General features: G+C 35.2%; 1 non-coding gene across 1 annotated transcript; it reads right to left on the bottom strand.

Annotated features, from left to right (window-relative positions):
- Positions 1-1,541: 1,541 nt before the first annotated feature.
- Positions 1,542-1,626, bottom strand: TRNAM-CAU (transfer RNA methionine (anticodon CAU)). Its single transcript is given in 2 exon segments — positions 1,542-1,577; positions 1,589-1,626. It is a non-coding gene; the product is annotated as a tRNA-Met (tRNA).
- Positions 1,627-9,805: the final 8,179 nt, after the last annotated feature.

Genomic DNA, 9,805 nt, shown 5'->3' with positions numbered 1-9,805 from the left:
CAAGTGCGCTCATTCTTCGTTATATACATGCAGATACAAAGTGGTGGGACAACTTTTTTTATTTTTTTTTTTAAAGAAAGGATTATGCTTTTGCTGAAAATGCAATACCATCAACGTAATACTGATTGATTTGGTTATATGTCATGCCAACGTCTTAATTGGCTTTGATAGTTTGTTGGCATGATTTCTCATATACTACTAGTCTGTGACAGTGCCCTGGTGGTGTCTAGGCTAGTTTGTACTTGAGGAGAGTCCCACTTCCTGAAAACATGCACAGACCTTATCCTTTGTCTTGTCGCGTTTTATTCCCAATAGAGGATCAGCATTCAGTAGGCAATGTGACTTTGAATTTTACCTTTGCATACGATGATTTGAATGAGCTTCTTATGACAAGAAAGTTCTTTCATTGTACTGAAGCTGGAGGAAAGATTTTGTAAGGTGAAGCAGGGAGGGCCACCTTCACCGCCATCACCCAGTGTAGGAGTGTAAATGATTTAACTAAACTATTTTACTCGAACTTGCTGGAAGCTCAGTTAAAAATTCGATTTGAGCTCGACATTGATCGAATTCGAGTTGAGTTCCAATTATTTGATAAGGTACTCGAGTTGAGTACGAGTAGAAATAATCAAAACTCGAAATACTCGTTGATTCTTATACAATAATGCAATTATTATATAATTTTTAATTATTTATAGCAAATTTACATTTACAAGTAAACAAAAATTGTGAATTTTACCAAAAAAAAAAACCATGCTTTAAAACTTGATTGAGCTCAATTCAGCATGACTGAACAAAATTTGTTTGAACTCGAACTCAACTTTTAAGAATCCGACGAGTTCGAATTCAATAATTTTTACTCGAGTAGAGCTCGAGTAGTCATCAGCAGCCTTAATCCAGTGTTAGCTAAGCCTAACAATCCTCAGCCTCAAGAACAAACAGTTATTTGTCATCTTGGGATTTTTGTTTAAAGTGGGGAAAAGCCGAACCTGGAAAAGTACTTCTCAGGACTTCAAGAGAATATTTCACTTTTCCACATCAATACACCTTAATACGTTTAATTTACTCTACATTGTATTTATTGTTACTGATTAGTTGGTTACAATTTTACACCTTGTCAAATCTTCAAATTTCAGCATTATTTGAGCATTTATTTGTCCGATTCTTACATTTTACAGGGTGTAACGCACCAGAAATTGGTCAGAAATCTAAACTTTGGGTTTCTATGCTGAGGACCTTGAGCAATGAGTAAAGTATCATCTAGAGGTGGCAATTATACCTAAAATCCAACAATCCATCCAACCCACCCAATATTGTGCAGTATGATACTATCATCATACTGCACAATGAAACCAATGGATGGACAGAAGGTGAATACGTTTTCCCCCAAAAAAGTAAAAAATTTTTTGTAAAACAACAACGTGCTTTTTGGCCTGTTTGTATTCTGCTGAAGAAGAGAAAAAAAGACTAAAGTAGATCCCTCGTGTCCGTAGCCTTATTGAACCACTGGAGCTGAAAAAGCTGCGAGGGAGCGAAAAACTAATTGGGGTGAGAGAGGCTCGAACTCTCGACCTCAGGATGACTCAGAAGCTATGAGACCTACGCGCTAGCCAACTGCGCCACCACCCCTTTGTTGTTCAAGTCCGACATAGCAAATAATATTTAGTAATAAATAAATAAATTGAAAATTAATTTTTTGTCCTCACCGACACAAACATGAACGAAGAGAAATAGAAAATTCAAGGTTTACCCAAAAAAAAATTTTTTTTTGGTGACAGAGAACCTTATTGAAAGCTTTCACTCACAAATCTCACTTCCTGTGGCATCTTTAACAGGCATCACAATATTAGAGCCAAATCACAGAAACAGTAGCTAATTTGATGATGCTAATGTTACTACAGGCACGAGACGAGAAAAATTATTATGCACAAAATAATATGTCCTACCATCTTGAGTTCTTTTAAATGCGAAGTGGAACAAATGCATGCCGGCATTGTAGACCAATGATCCAAGGCAGGCCTCATTGAATTGATTACTTTTGTGATTACTTATAAGAAATTGGGATCTCTAGTTGCTCAATTTTCATTATCTGTTTCCTAAGAAAAATCATTGCCTCAGGCTCTATGCCCAAGGTAAAAATTACTTGCATTTCAATGGTCATATTTCATATTCGTGCTTCGATATGCAATGGAATGACATTATATTGTACAAGGTGAAATCTAACAAGGGGTATAAACGAGTCTAATCAAGCAAAAAACTCTAGTGTTCAAGTTTTATCTTTTTTAAATTTGTTTATAATGTAACTATCAGGCTCGAATTAGAATTCGAGATTTCTCACATATACTTTCTCCTCTCATATCATCCAACCCATCTATCACTTACACTCACTAGTCTTCAAATTTGTTTAATTATTTTAACGAATTTAAAATTTTGTTTAAATTTAATTGATTTATTTTGCCGAACCGAGATTAGATGAACTTTAATCGAACTTTAATATTATCGAATATAAAACGCTTTCAAATTCGATTTGGCTAGTTGACAGATCAAATTTGAATGATTTCTTATCATACCGAGTTCAACTCAAGTATTGAATATTTGGTTCATTTTTCAACCTAACTATAACATAAAAATTAGCTTACAAAAAAACTCCAAAATAAAAATTTGGGCCTTGAGCCCTTTTTTGCGTGGGATTTAAAATTCCTTACTTCTTGTTGGGCTTTGTATTCTTTGATTTCCCTTCGGCATCGAGTCCAATTATTTCACGATTTTTGTCGCCTTGCTATCCATAATTATTTTCAAATTGGTACCTAAAAATTTCCTCGAATCTCATTGGACTTCATAGGTTAGTATCCACAGTAAAGTTCTCCATTTTTCCTCTTGCAAATTGGTTCCACAGCGGTTAGGTATCAGGATCTAAAAAGCATTGCCTCAGCCCGATCATCTGTTTGCTTATTGGGTTGTCCAAATTTATGACCCATTTCTAAACATCATTTCACTCAGCTACGGCCTACGAGCTTAATGGATATGCAGCAGTCCCTGTACTCTACTTTTTTCCGTTCTTTCTTTGGTTATTGTGTGTGTGTGTGTGTGTGTGTTTTTTTTTGGGTAAATTACGTGAAAGTTTTTTTTTTTTTTTTTTTTTAAATAAGTGGAAGTTCTTGAAATCATGACTTTTTACTTACAATCCTTTCCATATTGCCGCTCACCTCAACCCTCCCCCAAAGTATGATAAAGTATCTAATCGCTCAGAGTGTTAATATATAATAAAAGAACGATTAAGATAGGAGTAAAAATTACACAATTTAAATAAGACAAGAATGTCATACCACTCTTTATTCTCTTAGCTGCTCATCGGAAAGAAATCATGCAACCAGTTTGTCATAAAGAAAACATGCAATCTTCACTAGCGTTGTTTAACAATATTAATGACAAAATAAATCAAGCATCATCTTCAAAGATTTATTGAATAATAAAGGATAATGTGGTTTACAGTACTATTAACAGCATTAAAATCTAAACAGCAAGTTAATAAATTAAACAGTAACCAAGAAGGGGGGGGGGGAATCGATTTGCTGTAATAAAAAGTCAAGGAAAAAAAAAATTTTAAGTCTAACTCATGGGGTGGAACAATTTTCTACCAATTAAAAAAAAATAAATTATATATATATTGATAGTGAATACACTATCACTATTGGATTCGTGACACATATTCGAAAATTAGATTTCAAATTCAAATTTTGCATATTTGTCATTCATCTAATGCTGACGGTGTATACACTGTCAGTGTAGGAAATATTAATCCGTTAAAAAACTGAAATACCCATATTTTACCATAATTATCTGAGGACTTAATACCAAAAAAAAAAAAGAAAAAGAAAATCAAAATATTGAGGATAGATCATGTTCAAAATGAAAGTAAATAAGAAAAACATTTAAGGCCCCGGATGCACCCAGCCACAAAACGTATAGCACTAGGGGAGGCAAATACATGTTACCCTATCTTTTATTGAGTGCCATGTGCCCGAAACAATTCTGATGATCACCACTTCTAATCCTTGACAGACCATACACCAAATCCTTTGCATGAAAAGTTTATAAAATAGTGCAGGGAGCATTAGTCTTTTGCTGAATAATGGAAATTAATCACATAGCTAGGCTACAAATTGTCCATTTGCCAAGCGTACATAACAAGGGTTTTCCGCCTTTGAGTGAGGAGTTGATTTGAAATGGCTCTCATTCAATTCGTGGATGGCAAACGTATGCTTCAACTAGATTGTGCTTTAGCAAATTTGGATGCTGAACTTCTTGATCAAATGAATATTGTGGCTCTTAGCTCAGAAGGCAATTGGAGCCCATATTTCCCTGTTCCACACAAATGAAGAAATAGGATGTCCCTTGGTCAGGAACATTTCGAGTTTGGCAATCAATCTTCTCATGGTGGTCGACAATGTTTGCTGGCTTAGGCTTATCAATGGGTGCCATCAAATGAATGGATCAATTACTAACTTAAGAGTATTTTTTTATTCAACTTGTAATTAATATTTAGCAAATTCAAACGACATTTAGGCTCTAGAATTTAATTCCTACATTATCAAGTACGTTTCCATGTAAGAAAAATCAGGCCGACCGATATTCAACAGTCATATGTTCACATGGGAGACTCAGACTAGCTTAAACACGTTCACTTCCTAAATGGCTAAATGAGGAAATTTTGCAGGGCACGATTAGTTGTCAAATCTATTTTCTTTATTTGGTTTTCTTTCTCTTTTGTTAAATTGATCAAACAAAACGTTCAGTCCATGATCTTCTTCGAAACACGCAATATATTCAGAAATGTAATTAAACAAAAGGAATAAAACATATTAAATCATGCTTAATTTCAAAGCAAAGAAAAGGTGGGATAAGGATAAACGTGATTTAGTCTACAAGCAAGACCGAACTATATATTTGTTCCATCGAACCAAAGATTTTAAGTGGAAGGCACGACTATAGATAGTGTCATTCAATCGAACTTTTTTGTTTTTTTCTCTCTTGGTAATAAATATTTTTCTAATTAGTGGAATCCAGATAAGTAACTAGTATTTGGCTAAGATCGAACAATAATATAACCCTTAAATCAACTGTGACTCTTTTTTTGAGTTCTTTGCTTGTTTTTGTATCAAAGGAGGGTAGTTGGTAGACACTAGACAGAGACATAATGATGTAAAACCGTGGTGGATGTTGCTCAAATTCTTGAGCAACCGTTATAATTGCCATAAAAGTTGCTGATAGCAACTGTGTATTTCTGCCCCTTAGACTCTATAAGATGCTACTCGTAAATAACTGTCAACGACTCAGCACATCTTTACGGGTAATAACCTTTGGCATCATTATGCAAATTTGTACAAAGATGGAAGTGTTTGGTGATTTTTTTTTCCCTTGAAAAAAGGGTTCATCCCGGACACCCTAATTAGTTGAAGAAATGAGATATCAGATATCAGAATGTGGAAAATGGAATCAGCCTTCTCCCACTCAAAAAAGGAAATTGCAGCCTTATAAAATTAAAAAGCCAAATCATCTCATCGATTAGTTGGTCTTTGTTTGCTGGAAATGGAGCTAAGACTGCTAGTGGGCGTGGGACTCACCCATGCGTAATATGTATGCCAGAAATAAAAGAGCAGAGTGTGCTTTTTTTTTTTTAAGCCAGAGCGGCTTCTCATGCAGTTGTCTTCCAGCAATTTATGGCTAGGGACTCGTTCTTTGACAGAATTGAGAGATTTCATTCCTAGTCGATAATTCCAATTCAAAATTTGAATGTGACTCCTTCACAAAATAAGCTTCGAGATTCTATATATTAAACCATTTTGTCCGAGTTAACTACTAGAAAAATTAACTTGTATATATTGCATATGTACAAATTATTCTTTTGATTGTACAACAAATAAAAAACTTTGCATGCTTATGCAGATTAAATTGGGAACAATTGCATTGCCAATATGCCTGACTTTTATCCTTGTATGAGAGGCTGGGAGCTTTTGCTAGGAGTAGTAGGATGGGGAGGAAGAGTGGAGACTGGAGAAGGGGTGTTCAGGACTTCAGCACCACTGTCAGTTTCACTTCTAATGTTGATACTATATATGACAATCAATTGATGTATGTATTAATATAATAAATATCGATACTAAGATCATATATAGCGTGTTTAAATACAACAAATTTTGTCACTCATTGAAATATGTGCTCCACAATTAATCCTAATCATTTTCATTTAAAGTAAGCCATTAAGGCTATCATTAGCATGATGCTATTGATCTGATAATTGTAAAAACTATATGAATGATAGCTACCGTTGGGATTTTTTGCCCGATTATACGATTTGTTGTTATTTTTTTTTTTTTACATAATTTAGTGTATTATCATATAACTTTATTGTGCGTCTAAATTTTATTTGCCTGGATCAATTCAACATATAAATACAACTTAATTCGTAAACATACACTAAATTTTAGTAGAAATATAACAACCATGTATAATAGTCGCACTAAACTTTTAAGTTATTACCTAACTATACAGTATTATCAAAAAAAAAAAAACTATACAGTACACACGCCTCGATCTTGCAGAAACCCTAGACCGGAGAAGGGGTAAAAGAAGGCAGATGAAATCCAGCTCATAGTTCTCAAAGAACCATGACAGGACCCCACGTGGAGAGGACTGCCAGTTCACGGACTTGTACAGTGAACTTCAACATAAACTAAGAGGACCCTTTAGCTGTCTCCTCGTCCCTAACGCTGGCAACAAGCTTAGATAATGACCACCACAGCCCTCCCCCAATGGCCAATACTCCCACCCCTTTCCTCATTTTGCTTTGCTTCCGCCTGCTTTCTCTTCCCTTTTTTCTTTCGCTCCATGCTACGTGCGTGCGTGTGCCTATGGTGGCCTCAAAGAGCAACTTTTCAAGGAAAAAAAAAAGCTGTTCATAATGTATATTTGATCATATATAGATAAAGCTGTAATGTATATCATCATCTCCTACCTGCAACAACGAAAGCTTTTACCAAGTTACAACAATGAAATGACAAACATGCGCATCCAGGCCACAGGCCATTGGAGATTTCGTCAATGTCGTACATAAAATATAGTATGGCGTACATACAACTGGAGTAGTATTTATATGTGCCCATGCAGTACTCATCATCGATTTTGGAGAAACTCTGGACAGCCAACATCATGGTATTCCATTAACTTAGTTAAGATTCATTACAGGTCAAATGTTGTTGTTAAAACATGTCATAACAAATTAGACCACCTTTTCACTTTTTGACAGCCGACCAGTGACAATTAAGTGGATACGTATTCTTTTTCTCATCTTATTGATTGTCAGAGTGAATATATATATATATATACACACTATTATAGACACGGGCTTTTTCAATAGGGTTAAAAGGGATCGATCTTAACTGTTATATCAATCGGTTTCGGCTGTTTGGACGGTTGGCTGTTAACATTCGACCAGTGGTGAGTAAGGAACGTGGGGTCATGTGGGAATATTGATGGTCGGCTAATTAAGGTTTGGACTAAGACTTAGTTAACTTTTGTTTTTACCGGGGCAGTTTCGTGCCATTTAGGATGCCATGGTTACAAATTATGAATCCCATTTTTTCCCTTGGCGCTAGCGGTCTCCACATTATGCAACCGTACGTTTTGTGCTCAAATTAATATGGTTAGCTGCTCATCAAATGTATGACCATAAGTTCGTTAAAAGTATTTAGAGTATCAATTTGGTGAGCCACAAGATTAATATTTGACATGAGTACTAGCTAGTGCTTACTTTCAAATGTCCGATGCATATCCGCATGATGGGAGCCGTGAACGTGAAGGGGCCTTGACTTGATCCTTCACTAGCTAGACGTGGGCTAAATGCGATGCTACATAATCTTCTCCTCCATCCTCATTGTAAATAGCCTTATAATAGGAGTGAGGTTGGCACCTGTAACTATGGTGTATGTCCTAAGTTTAGTGTATTTCATTTTTTGATAAATAAAAGTTTAAATAGTTTCGAATTCCGTGGTAGCTATCACGGGTCAGAAAATGCTCCTAAAAGTATAAGTCACTTACAAGGACACTAATAGATTAACCACCAACATAGTTCTTACATTATTAATGGGATTCGAATACATAACTTTTCGTAAGTGAGTGATCCATCTTTACTAATTGAACTACTCCCTCTCTTTTTTTATAACTGACGTTTAAGAAATTTGCTCTAGTGTACTTTTATCTGTCGTTTTATTATCCCCATACAGTATTAATTATTTTTTCACAATTTTACCCTTTTATCTCTCTTTTCCAATACAGGGTTCTTAATTACTACTCCTAGTAATTATTGCATTGCTTTTGGTCTAGTAAAACAGCACCATTTAGTACTCTAGTGAGAGAAAACATGGGTGAATTGGACAATTAATGAGGGTACAAAATGAAAGTAGTGTACAGATTTAAGCAATGAAAAACTTTTCTTAATTTGTGTGCAAAACCTTAAACGTCAGTTATAAAAAAAGGGATGGAGTAATTTGTATTGACCTTAAGTTTAGTTATATTGTGTAAGAAGTCATTGAAATTTTTCTAACCCAAATAAACTCAATGAATGCATACACATATATAATAGTTGAGTTGGTTTTGATCCTTACTAATTGAACTAGACCCTAAATTTAGTAATGTTATATAACAAGTCATTTGCAGTTTTTAAACCCAAATAAACACAACGCATTTTCCTTTTATGTACATAATAGTTTAGTTGATTTCGGGCTAGACAAACTGTCACAACCATAGATCACTTTCGAGCGTCCTTCTACATTATTATTTTTTTAAAAAAAATAAAGTTCTCACATTTAATTAGCAACAAGATTCCATTCTTATTAATCGAGCCAAAACCATTGGCAGTGCACACAATGCAATTGTCACTTAGAGCGATCCCTAGTATTGTAAGGAAAAAGGATACAACCAACCAATACATCACCACTCAGCTCACATGTCGCGGCCCAAAAGTTATGTTGGAATCTTCTTACAATGATACACAGAAATCTTTTAGGAAAAGTTGTGGAATTATGGATAACTGCTCATCCCCGTTGATAATCTTCTTTGACTAATGCTCCATTTACCAACCACCAGTAGGGATTATTCGTTATGGTTAACCAAATGATGGAATATGATTCTTTTATTCCTTGGTGCAAGCGGGTCATTCATCACAGGGTCCACAATCTCAATATATGAAGAGTACATATGTGAGATATAAAGAGCAGGAAAGTTCAAATATCATGTGTGTACATATCAGAAAATTAAAAAAATGGAGATATTATTCTGTATAGTTATCAGATTAAAAAACTACAAATACACATCATCGTCAAGTATTCCATTAGTCAATCAAGAATTTGGAAGGAAACTGGAAAAGTATGGTGAGATTGATCGTTTATCTTCTTAAGGTATAACGACGTAAGATTTAGGCCTAAACCAAAGGGAAACATGGAGAAGACGACACAAGGCCACAAGGGCAGAAGCAAGAAAAATGCTGGAAGGAAAGTAATTGATTGGGGGGAGGGGGGCTATATTAATGCAGGGACAGGAAGGACAGAGTCAAAGTGCTCTTATTCACGCAGCTGTCATTTGGATATACAAAGCCACAATTTCCCCTTCCGTTCTCAACTCTTTCATTTCATGTACAGCAAATAAGAGTTTGCACCTGTCGGATCACACACTCTCTCTCTCTTCCACCATCAACTCATCAACCCCCTTATTTTTTGGCCTTCTTCTTTTAGTTAAAAACATTTGATACAAG

This window comes from Coffea arabica, chromosome 10c (assembly GCF_036785885.1).
Source record: "Coffea arabica cultivar ET-39 chromosome 10c, Coffea Arabica ET-39 HiFi, whole genome shotgun sequence".
Classification (NCBI taxonomy): domain Eukaryota; kingdom Viridiplantae; phylum Streptophyta; class Magnoliopsida; order Gentianales; family Rubiaceae; genus Coffea; species Coffea arabica.
The sequence above is the reverse complement of the archived record's forward strand: the minus strand, read 5'-3'. Positions and strand labels throughout refer to the sequence as shown.